At 37.1% G+C, this 23224-nt stretch overlaps 1 pseudogene; it reads right to left on the reverse strand.

Moving 5' to 3' along the window:
- Nucleotides 1-2529: 2529 nt before the first annotated feature.
- LOC134101890 (cytochrome P450 2J2-like) overlaps nt 2530-23224 on the reverse strand; it is a 44136-nt pseudogene continuing 23441 nt past the window's right edge.

Below are 23224 nucleotides of genomic sequence, written 5' to 3' on the forward strand. Positions count from 1 at the left end.
TCCTGACACTATTGTATGTCCACGTTACAGACTGTGTCCTATTATGTATTTAGAACCTTACTTAATCCAGTAGTAAAATTAATTAAATTGAGCAAAATAATGGATATCACACCGTTCTGACACTAGATTAGGCCAATAACTGAGGTCAGAGCAGGCTCCTATGCTCCTCAGGGTTATTTGGGATCAGGGACAGGGGTCCTGTGTTCTCCAGGTCAAGCATTGTATGTTTCCAGGGTCCTCCAGCATTATAAAGCACATAGTAGATACCCGAATGAGCATAGGTCCCAGGATATAGGACACTGGGGACATAGAGCCTTATGAATATGAGGCCTTTGGAGCAAAGGGACCAGGTAACTTAGGATGTCACTTCATGTGTGTTCACTAATTCACGGATGGGATAAATGCAGAAACCAAATTTCTTGTGTACGCAAGTATACTTGGCTTAAAAACTTGATTTACAATAATAAACAGACAAACGACATCTCTTTTTGCAACATGTGGTGGTTGTTGCATTGTGGTATATAGTTGATATAGATGATATAATGGCTTTTCTATGTAAACATGGTAAGGTTGTTCATGTCTATTGCAGGTCTCAGCATACATTTAGGCATTATGCCTCTAACAGGCTGACTGGCGAGTTGATTATACCCCCCACCACCTAGTTTGTATGTGACATATGTAAAATAGTAGTCAATGAGGACAATGATTTACTGTTTTTGAGGTATGATTATCAAATCTGGACAGTCAGTTAGATCTGATATGTGCAGGTAATGACTGAAAGTAAAATTAAGATAAAGAACAGCATAGAAAATCAGCTATTACAATAGCTATGTATAATAGTGTGATATAATGGCTTCTCTATGTAAAAATCGGCACACTTAGAATATAGCAGAGAATTGCAGAGGCAATGTTGAGTATTGTATTGTGATACACATTTAAATGTAAATAACAGACCTGGGACAATGTCCCCATATCATCTCTGTTTGAAATTTTTTGGAAATGAGATGATTGGACAAAGAAATGTGTCAAAAAAAGAGAAAATCCCCAAAATCTGACTCTGTAGTAGCCTAGCGGTCACAATTGTGACCGAAAATAAAACACTCCTTTTCACCCACTTTTTTATCAAAATTTAAAAAAAATAGTAATTGATTACTTCAAAGGGTTACTCAAGACACATGATTTTGATATTTTCATGTCTGGGAAAAATTTGGGATTAAACGGGTTAAACTAGCAAACGTTAGCTTTATGTTATGCCATAAGTAGTTTGAAATGGCTAACAATATCAAGCTAATAGGCGAACTAGCTAACGTCCTATTAGGAGCTGCACAGCATGTTATGTTTTCATTCAGACATTCAGTGGAATTGTTTTCAAATCAGGATGTGACGAAATATTACAGACATCTTTACAGAGGGTCGCGTTCGCACGGGATTAATTTTACCTAAGATAATTTCTCCGGACCGTTTTACGGAAGGTAAAAGTGTCTGTAAATGTCACCGACATACTCCGTTATGTTTACTGACATGGCGCGTCCGGACCATAGACTGTAAAAAATAGGTCCGGACGGGACTACATTACCTGCTAATTATTACCTGATGTCACCCCATAAAACTAATCCCGTCCGAATAGGCCTTTTGCCTCAAACTTGGTCAAATTCGGCATGGCTTGCGACTCAAGGTGTACAATCAAGCACCTTGATTATGAATGCAGACTGCATGGTGCTTGATTAATACACCTGTGGAAAGGGACCTGATGAAACCCATGAATAGGCCTATATTCTCTCGAGACTTGATTCGGACTTAGCCTCTTTGACTTGTAATGACATGTCTCGAGTAAAAAAAAAAAACATTTCCGCCATTGGACAGCCTAATAAATTCTTTGCGAGCAAAACAACCTTCTCATTAGCACATCAATGTGACACGTGTTAGTTGGTTCTCTCTAACTTTGGAGGCAACACCTTTAATCACTTTTCGTTTTCCTGATGTGAACTGTAAAATCACTGCCCCTATTTTTCTTTGAACTCAGTTGTTTTTGTAATTTGTAGGCTAATGCAGGTTAACATTGTTTTATTGAAATATTAAGTGTCATTGTGATGAAAGGAAAATGTTGACATGTACAGTAACTGTCATCCACTCAAGCTGCTGCTCTTGGGCATCCATGCTCATATGCCTCACTAGTTAAGGCGCTTTAACAACTTTAAGGTCAAGGTGGTGCACTCCGTGCTAATATAATTCAACCATCATTCACTTTCACTTTTTTCTAGACAACACACAATACTTTGAAAGTCTTATGAACATGTTCTAATCTGTAATTAAAAGACTTGATTAATGTTATAGAATTATTATTGATAGTATAATAACAGCATTTTTAAGTGAAGAGTAGGCCTACATGATGACTTGTGGTGCTTTAATCTCCCCTCCTATTCAGGGTTCCACTAAAAGGGTTGTTTGGTTACGGTAGGACGAAATAATGTATCCTTTCTTTTTTGTATTCTGTTTGCTTTATTAAAAATAAAGTAGGCCTAGTCCTGCGAAAAGGGGGGGTGGTGGCAGAAAAAAAAAGAAATGAAAGATAACATTGTCAATTAAATAATAATGAAAAATGTTACTGTCAGAATTTGTATTTTTATTTGTAACAATTCTTTTGGAAATGGAAAAGTTCTAGTAAATAAAGGTTTCAGGAAACTCATTCTGCCTGACATACAATCCTTGCTCAAATACAATCTACCGTATTATATACAGTAGATATATTAAAGTGCCACAATAAAGATTTGCCCTATGATTTCCTTAAATATAACCGGCCAGTGTCATATTCATACTTTTCATTGAATATTTTACATACTTTTGTCTCAGAGAAAGCTCTAAAATGTGTTGACATTTTGATGTATTCAACATAAAAGTGTTGCATAAAAGCAGAAGTTTATGTATGGAAAAGATCAATGTTCTATCATCGTGTGTGAGCAACATTTTTGAAAGGAAATGGGGTGCGTGTGCCTCCCACATCTCCTTCCAGGCTTAGCTCGACTCCTTCTTGAGTGGACACCCTAAATTTCTGGAACAGGCTCACGAAAAATAAAAACAGTTCCATCCTAGCCAGCTGTTCCCCAAGGTACACCCGTTTTCCTACAAGAAAACACAGACAAAGACGCACAAGTGTGAGTTTTCTTCACCGATATAAAACTGTGTTTTCTCAATTGCAAGGTACAGTAGCCTATTCAAACAAAAGGTATCAGGGACAGGCTTTAGATGAAGTTACAGTGAAATGTGGATTCTGGAATGTGACAGCACAACAATGTGGATGTGTAAGGTTGACAATACCTTTTTCTAAAAACATATTGGGTCCTGAATTGCGCAAATGTAATGATTGTGAGTACACTACATGGCAAACAACTAGTTCATAACTATTTCAGGAAAAGAAACGACCAGTTGGCAGTCACTGGTGTAAAATAACAAATGGAGCACCGCGTTAGTTCAGGCAGGGCACGGAGTCTCGCTAGCTTCCCTGAATGGCCCAGCTGACTGTCAATCTAATCGCCCAGCTGATTGCCAGCTGAGTGCCAGCCGGCCAAGCCTTGCTTTCATTGGTGGAGATCATTCAGAGCGCTTATTACAGTGCATGAAAATGCACTGTACTGTTCTTCCAAAACTTCTTCTTCTTATTACATTGCATGTGAATGCAATGTACTGTTATCCCTATTCTTCTTAATATAGTTATTCTTCTTCCGACCAAAATCCACGTTTTATAACGCTAAAACCACTTAACCGTTTGACGTCATTCAAACACTTCTACAAAGGTCTTGTAAGGGAGATTTGTCCAATGTATTTTTCACATTTGTGAACTTTATACTTGTAGAGATATTTACGATAAAAGATTTTAAAATTCCCATAGAGTTAACGTTGAGACCCTTTGGCGGTAAAGACTAATTGTTACGTCAGTGCTCAGCTGTCAGTAATCAAGGATCTTTGATCCAAATGCCACCGCTGCACCAGGCTGTAACAGCTATGAAAACATTCTACCATGCCACTGCTGTAGGCCTAGGCTAAACCAGGACGTTATCGTCTTGTCTCCAGCTACTCCTTACTTGATTTGTTTCTATCGTTACAGTAACCGGTTTGCTCTCTGTAACGTTATCAACAGCTAAAGGCAATCTAACCTAACGTCAACGTAAACACTGTATTTACTGTAGCTAACGACAAGCAGGTTACTAGCAAGTTACAAGCAACTAGTTGCACCATTTAGGTTCAAGCCTTACAGTCGTTTCTAGTACAAACTGCATTGCTATGATTTTCACGTTTGTTTGTTAGCAATTATCATTTAAAACTTTCGGCATCATTCACAAATTAAAAACCTTTGTTAACAGCGTATTGTACATTCCTATTAGGACAATCACACACCTGGAAACACTTCGAAGAACATACTAGCTCATCCTGTAGGCTAATATGTGTAGCCTAGGCCTACATAAAATATCCTACTGTAGCTAACGTTACATTTGCTAGCTAGATATCCTACCTGTTGCTGCATCATCGTTAATTGATTGGCGTTGTTTGAGATTGTATTCCGTGTTCCAATGGTGTCTAAATCTATAGCCTATGGTAGGCTACTTTTAACCTGCATTAGTGTATATGAAGGCTATGTAAGCTATCCTACCAGTCGTCACTGTAGGCTACTAAAGTGTCAGCTCTTGCAACTCGTTTTAAGTAGGCTAGGCAACTTCATGTCAGTCTTTTATAATAGAGTTATTTTCCAAAATAGCCTATATCCACAATTTTGATGCATTTTCATAAATCACTTTTTAAATGTGACTTTCCAAGTAATTTCAGTGGAATTGTAATTGGGTTATTGTTATTTATCTATATTCTGTGTAGCCTAGTTGTCTTTTTAACTATAGGCCTGATACAATGTTTTACACAATCAGCAACCTTTTTGCATTTACATGCAATGGTAATTCCTTCCATGGAATTACATTTTCTAGTTAGAGTGCATGAAAATGCACTCTACTGTTATCCGACTTCTTCTTATTATTACAGTGCATGAAAATGCACTGTACTGTTCTTCCTATTCTTAAACTTCATCTTCTTATTATTACAGTGCATGAAAATGCACTGTACTGTTATCCCTAGGCTTCTTCTTCTACTACTTCTTATTATTACAGTGCATGAAAATGCACTGTACTGTTCTTCCTATTCTTCTTATTATTAGAGTGCATGCAAATGCACTCTACTGTTATCCGACATCTTCTTATTACAGTGCATGAAAATGCACTGTACTGTTCTTCCTATTCTTCTTATTATTATTATTAAACTTCTTCTTCTAACGCTCGCAATTCAGCTTCAACCGTTTAACGTAGAAACTTCATTCAAACTTTGTTGCGTAGGTCTTGCTTATGCCATATGTGCTTTATATTTTTCAACTTTGTAACTTTTATACTTTTTAAACTATTAGTTAAAAACTATCACCATTTCCCCCATAGACTTAACATTGCTCATTATGACATCACGGCAGCAATTAGAATGTTACCCCAGCTGGTCAGCCACCTGGGCACCAACTGTCAGTTTCTCTCAGGCTCCTCTCTGAAGACTACATATTCTGTTCCCCTGTATCCTCTGCGCACAACAGTATCAAAATAAGTCCTCCTAATTCCATCCAACTTTATATCCATTCATCTTCTTCAAACCATTCACTCATCCACCCATTCTAAACAGTCTGCCTATCAACAACATCAATTAGACGCTCTACATTGAACTTTTAAACAATCTACTCTGTCTCAGGCTGGCTCTCTTAAGACTAGCCAGTTAAATTGATTACACCTGTATCTGTATCCACTACTCTCAGTAGAGAGCTGTGTCTCTCCATTCTACAAGAATATAAGGCACATTCCATCCAACATTCTATCCATTCATCTTCTTCAGACCATTCACTCATCCACCCATTAAACTGTCTATCAACATCTATTAAACAATATGTCTAACATCCATTAAACTCTCTGTCTATCAACATTAATTAGACTATCTACATTCAACTTTTAAATTATTTACTCTGTCTCAGGCTTTAAGATATTCTGGCTCTCTTAAGACTAGCCAGTTAAATTGATTACACCTGTGTCAACTACTCTCAGAGAGCTGTATCAGTGTCTCTCTTAACAAGAATATAAGGCACATTCCATCCAACCTTCTATCCATTCATCTTCTTCAGACCATTCACTCATCCACCCATTAAACTGTCAATCAATATCTATTAAACAATCTGCCTATCAACATCCATTAAACATTCTATCTATCAACATTAATTAGACTATCTACATACAACTTTTAAAGTATTTACTGTGGGTCCCTCTCAAGCAGCGTTTATATGTCCTCCCTCGATCCTCGATCCTCAATGATCTACATAAAGAAAGATAGAAGAAGGGCTAGACTATCCCATTGTTGCCGCTCCATCATTCTTTATGTAGATCAGTGAGGAGCGAGAGAGGACGCGTAAACGCTATGAGAAGCACCTTCTGTCTCAGGCTTTAAGCATACAATCTCATTAAGACTACAGATCCTGTTTCACTACTTCCTCTGTCCACAACTGTTTCAAAATAAAGGTCCTCACTGCAATAATACACTATTAAATCATTTAACCATTGAAACTACTCAACTATTGAACTGTTCAACCATTCCAACTGTCAGTTATCATCCACTATGCCTCCAGTCAACTACATGAAACCTCCATGTACCTAGCAACCCACATAGCAACCATTAAAAAGTGTTTATGACCGTTTCCATAGCAACCAACATGATTATACTGCAGTAACTTCTTGTTTCCTGATAGTGGCCACCATGGATACCCTAGCAACAAATGTTTCAAAATAAAAGTCCTCACTAGCAAGTTAGCTAGTTACCATGGTTAGCATAGTTAGCATTGTTAGCATAGTTAGCATTTTTAGCATAACTGCAAAAAATCATCAACTAAGTTAGCTAATTAACCTGGTTAGCATTGTTAGCAAATTTAGCATTGTTAGCATAGTTAGCATTTTTAGCATTACTGCTAGAAATCATCGGTTAAGTTAGCTAATCAACCTGGTTAGCATTGTTAGCATTGCTAGCATAGTAAGCATTTTTAGCGTAACTGCTAGAAATCATTAGCTAAGTTAGCTAATCAACATTTTAACATGAATAGAAATCATTAGTTAAGTTAGAACTGGAACGTTTCATCTTTAAACTGTCTACCTTCACACTATCAACTCTCTGTAAACTATGCAACCACCATGTTTACCCTAGCTACACCTTAGTAACCATATCTACATTATCTATCTATTTTTGCATTTTCATGCACTGGTAATTCCTTGGAATTGCATTTCTAGTTATTATCGATATTATTATTCTTCTTCTAACGCTTTTTGTGCGTTCAATTCAGCTTCAACCGTTCGACGTAGAAACTTCATTCAAACTGCGCTGCGTAGGTCTTACTTAGGTGACTTCAGCTATGTAATTTTCAACTTTGTAACTTTTATACTTTTTGAACTATTAAATAAAAACTATTAAAATTTCCCCATAGACTTAACATTGGATTATGACATCATAATAGGGCAATTAGAATGTTATGCCAGGTGGCCAGCCCCACCTGCAGCAGCTCTCTCTCTCTCTCTCAGGCTTTAAGCATACAATCTCTCTGTGAAGACTACATATCCTGTAAACTGTTTCCTCTGTCCACAACTGTTTCAAAATAAAAGTCCTCACTGCAATAATACACTATTAAATCATTTAACCATTGAAACTACTCAACTATTTAACTGTTCAACCATTCCAACTGTCAGTTATCATCAACTATGCCTCCAGTCAACTACATGAAACCTCCATGTACCTAGCAACCAACATAGCAACCAGTAAAATTAAGCGTTTATGACCGTTTCCATAGCAACCAACATGATTTTACTACAGTAACTTCTTTATTCCTTATAGTGGCCACCATAGATACCCTATCAACAAATGTTTCAAAATAAAAGTCCTCACTAGCAAGTTAGCTAGTTAGCATGGTTAGCATGGTTAGCATAGTTAGCATTTTTAGCATGACTGCTAGAAATGATTAGCTAAGTTAGCTAATCAACCTGGTTAGCATTGTTAGAATAGTTAGCATTGTTAGCATAGTTAGCATTTTTAGCATAACTGCTAGAAATCATTAGTTCAGTTAGAACTGTAATGTTTAAGCTTTAAACTGTCTACCTTCACACTATCAGCTTTCTTTAAACTATGCAACCACCATGTTTACCATAGCTACACCTTAGTAACTATATCTACATTATCTACTGTTTCTATACATTTTTGCATTTTCATGCACTCGTAATTTCCCTGGAATTACATTCTCTAGTTATTATTAAACTTCTTCTTCTAACGCTCGCAATTCAGCTTCAACCGTTTAACGTAGAAACTTCATTCAAACTTTGTTGCGTAGGTCTTGCTTATGCCATATGTGCTTTATATTTTTCAACTTTGTAACTTTTATACTTTTTAAACTATTAGTTAAAAACTATCACCATTTCCCCCATAGACTTAACATTGCTCATTATGACATCACGGCAGCAATTAGAATGTTACCCCAGCTGGTCAGCCACCTGGGCACCAACTGTCAGTTTCTCTCAGGCTCCTATCTGAAGACTACATATTCTGTTCCCCTGTATCCTCTGCGCACAACAGTATCAAAATAAGTCCTCCTAATTCCATCCAACTTTATATCCATTCATCTTCTTCAAACCATTCACTCATCCACCCATTCTAAACAGTCTGCCTATCAACAACATCAATTAGACGCTCTACATTGAACTTTTAAACAATCTACTCTGTCTCAGGCTGGCTCTCTTAAGACTAGCCAGTTAAATTGATTACACCTGTATCTGTATCCACTACTCTCAGTAGAGAGCTGTGTCTCTCCATTCTACAAGAATATAAGGCACATTCCATCCAACATTCTATCCATTCATCTTCTTCAGACCATTCACTCATCCACCCATTAAACTGTCTATCAACATCTATTAAACAATCTGTCTAACATCCATTAAACTCTCTGTCTATCAACATTAATTAGACTATCTACATTCAACTTTTAAAGTATTTACTGTGGGTCCCTCTCAAGCAGCGTTTATATGTCCTCCCTCGATCCTCGATCCTCAATGATCTACATAAAGAAAGACAGAAGAAGGGCTAGACTATCCCATTGTTGCCGCTCCATCATTCTTTATGTAGATCAGTGAGGAGCGAGAGAGGACGCGTAAACGCTATGAGAAGCACCTTCTGTCTCAGGCTTTAAGCATACAATCTCATTAAGACTACAGATCCTGTTTCACTACTTCCTCTGTCCACAACTGTTTCAAAATAAAGGTCCTCACTGCAATAATACACTATTAAATCATTTAACCATTGAAACTACTCAACTATTGAACTGTTCAACCATTCCAACTGTCAGTTATCATCCACTATGCCTCCAGTCAACTACATGAAACCTCCATGTACCTAGCAACCAACATAGCAACCATTAAAAAGTGTTTATGACCGTTTCCATAGCAACCAACATGATTATACTGCAGTAACTTCTTGTTTCCTGATAGTGGCCACCATGGATACCCTAGCAACAAATGTTTCAAAATAAAAGTCCTCACTAGCAAGTTAGCTAGTTACCATGGTTAGCATAGTTAACATTGTTAGCATAGTTAGCATTTTTAGCATAACTGCAAAAAATCATCAACTAAGTTAGCTAATCAACCTGGTTAGCATTGTTAGCAAATTTAGCATTGTTAGCATAGTTAGCATTTTTAGCATTACTGCTAGAAATCATCGGTTAAGTTAGCTAATCAACCTGGTTAGCATTGTTAGCATTGCTAGCATAGTAAGCATTTTTAGCGTAACTGCTAGAAATCATTAGCTAAGTTAGCTAATCAACATTTTAACATGAATAGAAATCATTGGTTAAGTTAGAACTGGAACGTTTCATCTTTAAACTGTCTACCTTCACACTATCAACTCTCTGTAAACTATGCAACCACCATGTTTACCCTAGCTACACCTTAGTAACCATATCTACATTATCTATCTATTTTTGCATTTTCATGCACTGGTAATTCCTTGGAATTGCATTTCTAGTTCTTCTTCTAACGCACGCAATTCAGCTTGAACCGTTTAACGTAGAAACTTCATTCAAACTGTGTTACGAAGGTCTTGCTTAGGACATCAGCGCAATGTATTTTTTAACTTTGTAACTTTTATACTTTTTAAACTATAAATTAAAAACTTAACAATTTCCCCATAGACTTAACATTGCTCATTATGACATCACGGCAGCAATTAGAATGTTACCCCAGCTGGTCAGCCACCTGGGCACCAACTGTCAGTTTCTCTCAGGCTTTCAATCTCTCTGAAGACTACATATTCTGTTCCCCTGTATCCTCTGCGCACAACAGTATCAAAATAAGTCCTCCTAATTCCATCCAACTTTATATCCATTCATCTTCTTCAAACCATTCACTCATCCACCCATTCTAAACAGTCTGCCTATCAACAACATCAATTAGACGCTCTACATTGAACTTTTAAACAATCTACTCTGTCTCAGGCTGGCTCTCTTAAGACTAGCCAGTTAAATTGATTACACCTGTATCTGTATCCACTACTCTCAGTAGAGAGCTGTGTCTCTCCATTCTACAAGAATATAAGGCACATTCCATCCAACATTCTATCCATTCATCTTCTTCAGACCATTCACTCATCCACCCATTAAACTGTCTATCAACATCTATTAAACAATCTGTCTATCAACATCCATTAAACTCTCTGTCTATCAACATTAATTAGACTATCTACATTCAACTTTTAAATGATTTACTCTGTCTCAGGCTTTAAGATTACTCTGGCTCTCTTAAGACTAGCCAGTTAAATTGATTACACCTGTGTCAACTACTCTCAGAGAGCTGTATCAGTGTCTCTCTTAACAAGAATATAAGGCACATTCCATCCAACCTTCTATCCATTCATCTTCTTCAGACCATTCACTCATCCACCCATTAAACTGTCAATCAATATCCATTAAAAAATCTGCCTATCAACATCCATTAAACATTCTGTCTATCAACATTAATTAGACTATCTACATACAACTTTTAAAGTATTTACTGTGGGTCCCTCTCAAGCAGCGTTTATATGTCCTCCCTCGCTCCTCGATCCTCAATGATCTACATAAAGAAAGATAGAAGAAGGGCTAGACTATCCCATTGTTGCCACTCCATCATTCTTTATGTAGATCAGTGAGGAGCGAGAGAGGACGCGTAAACGCTATGAGAGGCACCTTCTGTCTCAGGCTTTAACCCGTTTAATCCCAAATTTTTCCCAGACATGAAAATATCAAAATCATGTGTCTTGAGTAACCCTTTGAAGTAATCAATTACTATTTTTTTAAATTTTAATAAAAAAGTGGGTGAAAAGGAGTGTTTTATTTTCGGTCACAATTGTTACCGATGGGAAACTACAGAGTCAGATTTTGGTGATTTTCTCATTTTTTGACACATTTCATTGTGCAATCATCTAATTTCCAATAAATTCCAGTCAGAGATGATATGGGGACATTGTCCAAGGTCTGTTCTTCACATTTATATTTGTATCACAATACAATATTTAACATTGACTCTGCAATTCTGTGTTATATTCTAAGTGTGCCGATTTTTACATAGAGAAGCCATTATATCACACTATTATACATAGCTATTGTAATAGCTGATTTTCTATGCTGTTCTTTATCTTAATTTTACTTTCAGTCATTACCTGCACATATCAGATCTAACTGACTGTCCAGATTTGATAATCATACCTCAAAAACAGTAAATCATTGTCCTCATTGACTACTATTTTACATATGTCACATATACAAACTAGGTGGTGGGGGGTATAATCAACTCGCCAGTCAGCCTGTTAGAGGCATAATGCCTAAATGTATGCAGAGACCTGATATAGACATGAACAACCTTACCATGTTTACATAGAAAAGCCATTATATCATCTATATCAACTATATACCACAATGCAACAACCACCACATGTTGCAAAAAGAGATGTCGTTTGTCTGTTTATTATTGTAAATCAAGTTTTTAAGCCAAGTATACTTGCGTACACAAGAAATTTGGTTTCTGCATTTATCCCATCCGTGAATTAGTGAACACACATGAAGTGACATCCTAAGTTACCTGGTCCCTTTGCTCCAAAGGCCTCATATTCATAAGGCTCTATGTCCCAGTGTCCTATATATCCTGGGACCTATGCTCATTCGGGTATCTACTATGTGCTTTATAATGCTGGAGGACCCTGGAAACATACAATGCTTGACTTGGAGAACACAGGACCCCTGTCCCTGATTCCAAATAACCCTGAGGAGCATAGGAGCCTGCTCTGACCTCAGTTATTGGCCTGATCTAGTGTCAGAACGGTGTGATATCCATTATATTGCTCAGTTTAATTCATTTTACCACTGGATTAAGGTTCTAAATGCATAACAGGACACAGTCTGTAATGTGGACATACAATAGTGTCAGGACAGATTGTTGGGACAATTATTTTTGATCACATGAAGCTGTGCTTCTGGTTTGTCTGCCTGGCCCCTGTGACATAGGCCCTTTACTGTGCATACGTGTGTGTGTTGGGGGGCTGTTGGGAAAGGGCTGGGGATTATATTTTCTGGTAAGGTTGTTCATGTCTATTGCAAGTCTTTGCATACATTCAGCCAATTTGCCTTCAACAGGCTGACTGGCGAGTTGATTACAACCCCCACCACCTGTGACATATGCAATATAGGAATATATACAGTAGGAATATAGTCAATGAGGACAATGATTTACTGTTTTTGAGGTATGATTGTAAAATCTGGACAGTCAGTTAGATCTTATATGTGTAGGACATTACTGAAAGTAAAATTAAGAAAAAGAACAACATAGAAAATTAGCTATTACAATAGCTATGTATAATAGTGTGATACAATGGCTTCTCTATGTAAAAATCGGCACACTTAGAATATAGCAGAGAATTGCAGAGGCAATGTTGAGTATTGTATTGTGATACACATTTAAATGTAAATAACAGACCTGGGACAATGTCCCCATATCATCTCTGTTTGGAATTTATTGGAAATTAGATGATTGGACAAAGAAATGTGTCAAAAAAAGAGAAAATCCCCAAAATCTGACTCTGTAGTTGCCTAGCGGTCACAATTGTGACCGTCTTCATGTTCACTCATGCTATGAGAACGCTGAACAAAGTTCACATATTTCATTTGCATCCCTCCATACTAGACACCTTAAAGATTATGTGTACCCAAACTCTTTGCCCTATTTTTACATAAACATACTTTTCTAAGCTTTAGTTTGGGAGCTTTTGGGTGGACATTTTCTGTTCAGGGTGCAACCAAGGCATAAGCAGCTCTGACCATAAGGATAAGGATAAGGATAACTTTAATAATCCCCTAAAGGGGAAACTCAGTGCCACCATACAGACAACAACATAAGCAAAGCACAACATGACACACAATAACATAAAGCAAGACACAGCAACAGGAAAAGCAACATACAGTTAGACAGAACACAAGCAGACAGCAAAGCAGACCATGGCAGTGGACTACCAACATGTGCAACATACAGCAGTATAGGAGGAGGAGGTAAAAAAAATAATAATAATAATTATAAATAAAATTATAAATAATTAAGAAAATCAACCCTGATGTCAGAGGTGCTTATTAAAAAGCCTGACTGCAGAAGGCACAAAAGATCTCCTGAATCTCTCAGTTGAGCAGCTGGGAAACAGGAGTCGCTGACTCCTACCACTTCTTATAAAAAAGCTATGAAGAGGGTGGTCATCTTGTGACACAATCCTTTTTATTTTCCTCATGGTTCTCTGTTCTATCACATCTTCCAGGGCACTTTGGCTGAGACCAATGACTGAACCCGCTTTCCTAATGAGTTTATTGAGCCTGTTCCTATCCTCCACTGCCAAACAGCTACCCCAGCATACCACCGCATAAAAGAGGACACTGGCCAGAATCCCATTGTAAAAAGTGTTTAAAATGGGCCTGCTAACATTAAAAGACCTGAGTTTCCTGAGGAAGAACATCCTGGACTGAGATTTCTTGAGTGTAGCACTGCTGTGCATCTTCCAATCCAGTTTATTATCCACATGTACACCCAAGTACTTATAGCAAGAAACTATCTCAACAGGCTGGTCTCTGATTAAAATTGGGCTAACCTCAGTTTTTTTACGTCTAAAATCAATGGTAAGCTCTTTTGTTTTCTCAACATTTAAGATGAGCTGTGCTTCATCACACCATTCAACAAACCTACTAACCTCTTCTTCATATGCTCTAAAGTCATTATTAATGATGTAGCCTACCAGGGCAGAATCATCTGAAAACTTTTGCAAATGACAGGTTGCACTACTGTGTCTGTAGTCAGAGGTGTACAGTGTGAATAAAAAAGGAGAGAGAACTGTCCCCTGTGGTGACCATGTGAAAAATTACACTACACATTTGGCACTTCACATATTTAACTGAGACCCTTTCAGGTTTCCATTTTTGGGGAAAATGTATTGATACTTCATACAATGACATCTGTAAAGGCACAGAAGCAAAAAAAAAAAATCGGTCACAATTGTGACCGTTGGGATTAAATGGGTTAAGCATACAATCTCATTAAGACTACAGATCCTGTTTCACTACTTCCTCTGTCCACAACTGTTTCAAAATAAAGGTCCTCACTGCAATAATACACTATTAAATCATTTAACCATTGAAACTACTCAACTATTGAACTGTTCAACCATTCCAACTGTCAGTTATCATCCACTATGCCTCCGGTCAACTACATGAAACCTCCATGTACCTAGCAACCAACATAGCAACCATTAAAATTAAGTGTTTATGACTGTTTCCATAGCAACCAACATGATTATACTGCAGTAACTTCTTGTTTCCTGATAGTGGCCACCATGGATACCCTAGCAACAAATGTTTCAAAATAAAAGTCCTCACTAGCAAGTTAGCATGGTTAGCATAGTTAGCATTGTTAACATAGTTAGCATTTTTAGCATAACTGCAAAAAATCATCAACTAAGTTAGCTAATCAACCTGGTTAGCATTGTTAGCAAATTTAGCATTGTTAGCATAGTTTGCATTTTTAGCATTACTGCTAGAAATCATCGGTTAAGTTAGCTAATCAACCTGGTTAGCATTGTTAGTAAAGTTAGCATTGCTAGCATAATTAGCATTTTTAGCGTAACTGCTAGAAATCATTAGCTAAGTTAGCTAATCAACATTTTAACATGAATAGAAATCATTAGTTAAGTTAGAACTGGAATGTTTCATCTTTAAACTGTCTACCTTCACACTATCAACTCTCTGTAAACTATGCAACCACCATGTTTACCCTAGCTACACCTTAGTAAGCATATCTACATTATCTATCTATTTTTGCATTTTCATGCACTGGTAATTCCTTGGAATTGCATTTCTAGTTCTTCTTCTAACGCACGCAATTCAGCTTCAACCGCTTAACGTAGAAACTCCATTCAACTTTTGTCCCGTAGGTCTTACTTACGCGATGTGGGCAATGTATTTTTCAACTTTGTAACTTTTATACTTTTTAAACTATTAGTTAAAAACTATTACAATTTCCCCCATAGACTTAACATTGCTCATTATGACATCACGGCAGCAATTAGAATCTTACGCCAGGTGGCCAGTCCAGGTGCAGCAGCTCTCTCTTTCTCTCAGGCTCTTGAGACTACATTTTCTGTTCCCCTGTATCAACTGTATCAACATAAGTCTTCCTAATTCCATCCAACTTTCTATCCATTCATCTTCTTCAAACCATTCACTCATCCACCCATTCTAAACAGTCTGCCTATCAACATCAATTAGACGATCTACATTCAACTTTTAAACAATCTACTCTGTCTCAGGCTTACACTCTGGCTCTCTTAAGACTAGCCAGTTAAATTGATTACACCTGTATCTGTATCCACTACTCTCAGTAGAGAGCTGTGTCTCTCCACTCTACAAGAATATAAGGCACATTCAATCCAACTTTCTATCCATTTATCTTCTTCAGACCATTCACTCATCCACCCATTAAACTGTCTATCAACATCTATTAACAATCTGCCTATCAACATCCATTAAACTCTCTGTCTATCAACATTAATTAGACTATCTACATTCAACTTTTAAATGATTTACTCTGTCTCAGGCTTTAAGCACACTCTGGTTCTCTTAAGACTAGCCAGTTAAATTGATTACACCTGTATCAACTACTCTCAGAGAGCTGTATCAGTGTCTCTCTTAAGGCTGGCTTACATTGCACGATTTTGGTCTGTTTTAACAGTCGGCGACTAAATTTCCAAAATCGGGCGGAAATCTTGGGAGTTGTACTGAAATCGCAGCGCGCTCCCGTCATCTAAATCGTTTAGTGTAAGGTGCCAATCTTAGCGGTTTTAAGTCCGTCGGAGGCAGTCTTTTTCTAGTTTTGCCGTTACGACAATATCAAACATGTTTGATATTATCGGAAGTCTTTTCAGTCGTGGCTCATGCAAATAGTGACGTGAACATTAAAAACCAATAGTAACCTTGCGCGAACATGAAACAGGAAGGGGCAAAATAGGCGACAGCTGTAGCCTTTATGATTATTTGTTATTTCATTTCTTATAATTTATTAGTCGGTTGTTCTACGTGACAGAACAGCTCTATATCTGTTAGTGATGTCACACATCAAACAATGCTGCAGAAACGCGAAAAAATTACTTTGATATGAGTAGGCTATCATGTGATTTCCTGTGAATGATGACGTGTAGCCTATTGCACGATGGAAATAATTTGAAGGAATCTAGCAGCAGTCTTGTAAATAGTGACCCACAGTCTTTGCAAAATCCTAATCTGAGACTGGCCTGTGACTAGACTGTGACTAAAACCTCAATGAATTGTCTTTAGATGTGAGAGGGTCTGAGACTGTAGTTTTTCAAAAATCTTTTCCAAATCTTTGCAAAGTCTGGCAATGTAAGGTAGGCTTTAACAAGAATATAAGGCACATTCCATCCAACCTTCTATCCATTCATCTTCTTCAGACCATTCACTCATCCACCCATTAAACTGTCAATCAATATCTATTAAACAATCTGCCTATCAACATCCATGAAACATTCTGTCTATCAACATTAATTAGACTATCTACATACAACTTCTAAAGTATTTACTGTGGGTGCCTCTCAAGCAGCGTTTATATGTCCTCCCTCGCTCCTCGATGATCTACATAAAGAAAGATAGAAGAAGGGCTAGACTATCCCATTGTTGCCGCTCCATCATTCTTTATGTAGATCAGTGAGGATCGAGGAGCGAGAGAGGACGCGTAAACGCTATATGAGAGGCACCTTCTGTCTCAGGCTTTAAGCATACAATCTCATTAAGACTACAGATCCTGTTTCACTACTTCCTCTGTCAACAACTGTTTCAAAATAAAGGTCCTCACTGCAATAATACACTATTAAATCATTTAACCATTGTAACTACTCAACTATTTAACTGTTCTACCATTCCAACTGTCAGTTATCAACTATGCTTCCAGTCAACTACACGAAAACTCCATGTACCTAGCAACCAACATAGCAACCATTAAAAATAAGCGTTTATGACCGTTTCCATAACAACCAACATGATTATACTGCAGTAACTTCTTGTTTCCTGATAGTGGCCACCATGGATACCCTAGCAACAAATGTTTCAAAATAAAAGTCCTCACTAGCAAGTTACCTAGTTAGCATGGTTAGCATAGTTAGCATTGTTAGCATTTGTAGCATAACTGCAAAAAAAAAACATCAACTAAGTTAGCTAATCAACCTGGTTAGCATTGTTAGCAATTTTAGCAGTGTTAGCATAGTTAGCATTTTTAGCATTATTTCTAGAAATCATCAGTTAAGTTAGCTAATCAACCTGGTTAGCATTGTTAGTTTAAGTTAGCATTGCTACCATAGTTAGCATTCTTAGCATAACTGCCAGAAATCATTAGCTAAGTTAGCTAATCAACCTGGTTAGCACTGTGAGCATAGTTAGCATAGTTAACATTTTTACCATTACTGCATGAAATCAGTAGCTAAGTTAACCAATCAACCTGGTTATCATTGTTACCATAGTTAACATTTTAACATGAATAGTAATCATTACAGTGCATGAAAATGCACTGTACTGTTCTTCCTCGGTCTTCTTCTTATTACAGTGCATGAAAATGCACTGTACTGTTCTTCCTATTCTTCTTATTATTACAGTGCATGAAAATGCACTGTACTGTTCTTCCTATTCTTCTTATTATTACAGTGCATGAAAATGCACTGTACTGTTATTCCAAGTCTTCTTCCGCAACTTCTTCTTATTATTCTTCTTCTAACGCACGCAATTCAGCTTGAACCGTTTAACGTAGAAACTTCATTCAAACTTTGTTGCGTAGGTCTTGCTTATGCCATGTGTGCTTTGTATTTTTCAACTTTGTAACTTTTATACTTTTTAAACTATTAGTTAAAAACTATTACAATTTCCCCCATAGACTTAACATTGCTCATTATGACATCACGGCAGCAATTAGAATGTTACGCCAGGTGGCCAGTCCAGGTGCAGCAGCTCTCTCTCTCTCTCAGGCTACATACACTGGCTCTCTTAAGACTAGCCAGTTAAATTGATTACACCTGTATCTGTATCCACTACTCTCAGTAGAGAGCTGTGTCTCTCCAGTCTACAAGAATATAAGGCACATTCCATCCAACTTTCTATCCATTCATCTTCTTCAGACCATTCACTCATCCACCCATTAAACTGTCTATCAACATCTATTAAACAATCTGCCTATCAACATCCATTAAACTCTCTGTCTATCAACATTAATTAGACTATCTACATTCAACTTTTAAATGATTTACTCTGTCTCAGGCTTTAAGCACACTCTCTCTTAAGACTAGCCAGTTAAATTGATTACACCTGTATCAACTACTCTCAGAGAGCTGTATCAGTGTCTCTCTTAACAAGAATATAAGGCACATTCCATCCAACCTTCTATCCATTCATCTTCTTCAGACCATTCACTCATCCACCCATTAAACTGTCAATCAATATCTATTAAACAATCTGCCTATCAACATCCATTAAACATTCTGTCTATCAACATTAATTAGACTATCTACATACAACTTTCAAAGTATTTACTGTGGGTGCCTCTCAAGCAGCGTTTATATGTCCTCCCTCGCTCCTCGATCCTCAATGATCTACATAAAGAAAGATAGAAGAAGGGCTAGACTATCCCATTGTTGCCGCTCCATCATTCTTTATGTAGATCAGTGAGGATCGAGGAGCGAGAGAGGACGCGTAAACGCTATATGAGAGGCACCTTCTGTCTCAGGCTTTAAGCATACAATCTCATTTAGACTACAGATTCTGTTTCACTACTTCCTCTGTCCACAACTGTTTCAAAATAAAGGTCCTCACTGCAATAATACACTATTAAATCATTTAACCATTGTAACTACTCAACTATTTAACTGTTCAACCATTCCAACTGTCAGTTATCAACTATGCCTCCAGTCAACTACACGAAACCTCCATGTACCTAGCAATCAACATACCAACCATTAAAATTAAGCGTTTATGACCGTTTCCATAGCAACCAACATGATTATGCTGCAGTAACTTCTTGCTTCCTGATAGTGGCCACCATGGATACCCTAGCAACAAATGTTTCAAAATAAAAGTCCTCACTAGCAAGTTAGCTAGTTAGCATGGTTAGCATAGTTAACATTGTTAGCATAGTTAGCATTTTTAGCATAACTGCAAAAAACATCTAACTAAGTTAGCTAATCAACCTGGTTAGCATTGTTAGCAATTTTAGCATAGTTAGCATTTTTAGCATTATTGCTAGAAATCATCAGTTAAGTTAGCTAATCAACCTGGTTAGCATTGTTAGTTTAAGTTAGCATTGTTACCATAGTTAGCATTGCTAGCATAGTTAGCATTTTTAGCATAACTGCTAGAAATCATTAGCTAAGTTAGCTAATCAACCTGGTTAACACTGTGAGCATAGTTAGCATAGTTAACATTTTTACCATTACTGCATGAAATCAGTAGCTAAGTTAACCAATCAACCTGGTTATCATTGTTACCATAGTTAACATTTTAACATGAATAGAAATCAGCAAATCAAAATGTTTCAGCTTTAAACTGTCTACCTTCACACTATCAACTCTCTGTAAACTATGCAACCACCATATTTACCCTAGCTACACCTTAGTAACCATATCTACATTATCTATCTATTTTTGCATTTCATGCACTGGTAATTCCTTGGAATTGCATTTCTAGTTATTATTAAACTTCTTCTTCTAACGCTCGCAATTCAGCTTCAACCGTTTAACGTAGAAACTTCATTCAAACTTTGTTGCGTAGGTCTTGCTTATGCCATATGTGCTTTATATTTTTCAACTTTGTAACTTTTATACTTTTTAAACTATTAGTTAAAAACTATCACCATTTCCCCCATAGACTTAACATTGCTCATTATGACATCACGGCAGCAATTAGAATGTTACCCCAGCTGGTCAGCCACCTGGGCACCAACTGTCAGTTTCTCTCAGGCTCCTCTCTGAAGACTACATATTCTGTTCCCCTGTATCCTCTGCGCACAACAGTATCAAAATAAGTCCTCCTAATTCCATCCAACTTTATATCCATTCATCTTCTTCAAACCATTCACTCATCCACCCATTCTAAACAGTCTGCCTATCAACAACATCAATTAGACGCTCTACATTGAACTTTTAAACAATCTACTCTGTCTCAGGCTGGCTCTCTTAAGACTAGCCAGTTAAATTGATTACACCTGTATCTGTATCCACTACTCTCAGTAGAGAGCTGTGTCTCTCCATTCTACAAGAATATAAGGCACATTCCATCCAACATTCTATCCATTCATCTTCTTCAGACCATTCACTCATCCACCCATTAAACTGTCTATCAACATCTATTAAACAATTTGTCTATCAACATCCATTAAACTTTAAATTAAACATTAATTAGACTATCTACATTCAACTTTTAAATTATTTACTCTGTCTCAGGCTTTAAGAGTACTCTGGCACTCTTAAGACTAGCCAGTTAAATTGATTACACCTGTGTCAACTACTCTCAGAGAGCTGTATCAGTGTCTCTCTTAACAAGAATATAAGGCACATTCCATCCAACCTTCTATCCACTCATCTTCTTCAGACCATTCACTCATCCACCCATTAAACTGTCAATCAATATCTATTAAACAATCTGCCTATCAACATCCATTAAACATTCTGTCTATCAACATTAATTAGACTATCTACATACAACTTTTAAAGTATTTACTGTGGGTCCCTCTCAAGCAGCGTTTATATGTCCTCCCTCGCTCCTCGATCCTCAATGATCTACATAAAGAAAGATAGAAGAAGGGCTAGACTATCCCATTGTTGCCGCTCCATCATTCTTTATGTAGATCAGTGAGGAGCGAGAGAGGACGCGTAAACGCTATGAGAGGCACCTTCTGTCTCAGGCTTTAAGCATACAATCTCATTAAGACTACAGATCCTGTTTCACTACTTCCTCTGTCTACAACTGTTTCAAAATAAAGGTCCTCACTGCAATTATACACTATTAAATCATTTAACCATTGAAACTACTCAACTATTGAAATGTTCAACCATTCCAACTGTCAGTTATCATCAACTATGCCTCCAGTCAACTACATGAAACCTCCATGTACCTAGCAACCAACATAGCAACCATTAAAATTAAGTGTTTATAACCGTTTCCATAGCAACCAACATGATTATACTGCAGTAACTTCTTGTTTCCTGATAGTGGCCACCATGGATACCCTAGCAACAAATGTTTCAAAATAAAAGTCCTCACTAGCAAGTTAGCTAGTTAGCATAGTTAACATTGTTAACATAGTTAGCATTTTTAGCATAACTGCAAAAAATCATCAACTAAGTTAGCTAATCAACCTGGTTAGCATTGTCAGCAAATTTAGCATTGTTAGCATAGTTAGCATTTTTAACATTACTGCTAGAAATCATCGATAAGTTAGCTAATCAACCTGGTTAGCATTGTTAGTAAAGTTAGCATTGCTAGCATAATTAGCATTTTTAGCTTAACTGCTAGAAATCATTAGCTAAGTTAGCTAATCAACATTTTAACATGAATAGAAATCATTAGTTAAGTTAGAACTGGAATGTTTCATCTTTAAACTGTCTACCTTCACACTATCAACTCTCTGTAAACTATGCAACCACCATGTTTACCCTAGCTACACCTTAGTAACCATATCTACATTATCTATCTTTTTTAGCATTTTCATGCACTGGTAATTCCTTGGAATTGCATTTCTAGTTCTTCTTCTAACGCACGCAATTCAGCTTCAACCGCTTAACGTAGAAACTCCATTCAAACTATGTCGCGTAGGTCTTACTTACGCGATGTGGGCTTTGTATTTTTCAACTTTGTAACTTTTATACTTTTTAAACTATTAGTTAAAAACTATTACAATTTCCCCCATAGACTTAACATTGCTCATTATGACATCACGGCAGCAATTAGAATCTTATGCCAGGTGGCCGGCCACCTGGGCACCAACTGTCAGTTTCTCTGGCTTTAAGCATACAGTCTCTCAGAAGACTACATATCCTGTTAACTGTTTCCTCTGTCCACAACTGTTTCAAAATAAAAGTCCTCACTGCAATAATACACTATTAAATCATTTAACCATTGAAACTACTCAACTATTGAACTGTTCAACCATTCCAACTGTCAGTTATCATCCACTATGCCTCCAGTCAACTACATGAAACCTCCATGTACCTAGCAACCAACAAAGCAACCATTACAATTAAGTGTTCATGACCGTTTCCATAGCAACCAACATGATTATACTGCAGTAACTTCTTGTTTCCTGATAGTGGCCACCATGGATACCCTAGCAAAAAATGTTTCAAAATAAAAGTCCTTACTAGCAAGTTAGCTAATCAACCTGGTTAGAATTGTTAGCAAATTTAATATTGTTAGCATAGTTAGCATGTTTAGCATTACTGCTAGAAATCATTGCTTAAGTTAGCTAATCAACCTGGTTAGCATTGTTAGTAAAGTTAGCATTGTTAGCATAGTTAGCATTTTTAGCAT

This window comes from Sardina pilchardus, chromosome 15, assembly GCF_963854185.1.
Source record: "Sardina pilchardus chromosome 15, fSarPil1.1, whole genome shotgun sequence".
Lineage (NCBI taxonomy): Eukaryota > Metazoa > Chordata > Actinopteri > Clupeiformes > Clupeidae > Sardina > Sardina pilchardus.